We start from the raw sequence: 1049 nt of genomic DNA, 5'->3' as shown, positions 1-1049 counted from the left end.
GTTTGTGCAAAACAAGTCGAAGTGTGCAAAATATAAAAAAAATTGCAACTCTCTGAGGTCTAAAAGTCATTTTAAATGCCACTTAAAGTTGACATTTTTTGTAAAAAATGGACCATTTTGTGCTGTCAATTATGAATGTTTTACGCAGTCAGGTACAAAAGCGTCCATTTTATAGCTTTTGTCACCATAATCTATAAAACTGCCAAGTTTCATCCAAATCGGCCCAGTGGTTCTGATTTAATACGCCGTCAAAGAGCTTCGGTGTGCAAAATAGGGCATTTTTCCCGCCTTTTTTCTTGTAAAGCAAAATCGACAAAAGCCTTGTCGATAAGTGTTTTTTACGACGCGATTAACTATGGCCCTGTCGACAACGGCCCGCAAACGCCTTTTTTTCGGGCGCTTTCTGCGTTTTTTTATGGCCCCTTTTTTGCGTTTTTTTAAATTGGAACGGCTGGGGAGAAGATTGCGCTCCTTCCTGCGCGCAGGGGCCATGCTAATCTTCTCTGTATCGTTCCAATTTGAGTATATGTATTGCCGAAGCAGTATGAAAAAGTAGGTCGCCATAATGCTCTATATACGTGTTGTTATCTGATGCACACTTTTGCAGGTTCAAATGCGCACTAAAATGCCCGTATGCGTTTGTTCCGCCTCAGATACTTACCAAGAGGTATTTCGCCCGGCAGTGTATATTCGCTTTCTACGGTCGCAGCGTACTAGGATACGCGAATGAGATGCCGACATCGTTTCAATCGCGTGCAACGGAACAGAAGAGCGCAGCTGTGAATGGTAAATGTTAAACATTGCGACGCACTGTACTAATTTTACCACTCTATTTTTAACCACGACGTATTGTGTTTTCCGACCAAAAGCTGTAACGTATACAATAGCTTCACTATTAATAGCGTTTTCCGACCAATAGCTGTGCGTTTACAATGGCTTCACTATTAAGGTCGGTCATAATATACTAAATAGTTTCCCTGTATAATTCAATGTAAAAGCGCGACAACATTAAGCGAAAATAAGTGCAACATTTTGCACATAGAGACCCC

At 41.1% G+C, this 1049-nt stretch overlaps 1 non-coding gene across 1 annotated transcript; it reads right to left on the bottom strand.

Annotated features, from left to right (window-relative positions):
• Positions 1-436: 436 nt before the first annotated feature.
• On the bottom strand, positions 437-545 carry LOC127832852 (U6 spliceosomal RNA). Its single transcript, XR_008027199.1, has one exon. It is a non-coding gene; the product is annotated as a U6 spliceosomal RNA (small nuclear RNA).
• Between the last annotated feature and the right edge of the window lie 504 nt (positions 546-1049).

Source organism: Dreissena polymorpha, chromosome 5, assembly GCF_020536995.1.
Source record: "Dreissena polymorpha isolate Duluth1 chromosome 5, UMN_Dpol_1.0, whole genome shotgun sequence".
NCBI lineage: Eukaryota > Metazoa > Mollusca > Bivalvia > Myida > Dreissenidae > Dreissena > Dreissena polymorpha.
This window is presented reverse-complemented; position numbering and strand designations above follow the sequence as displayed.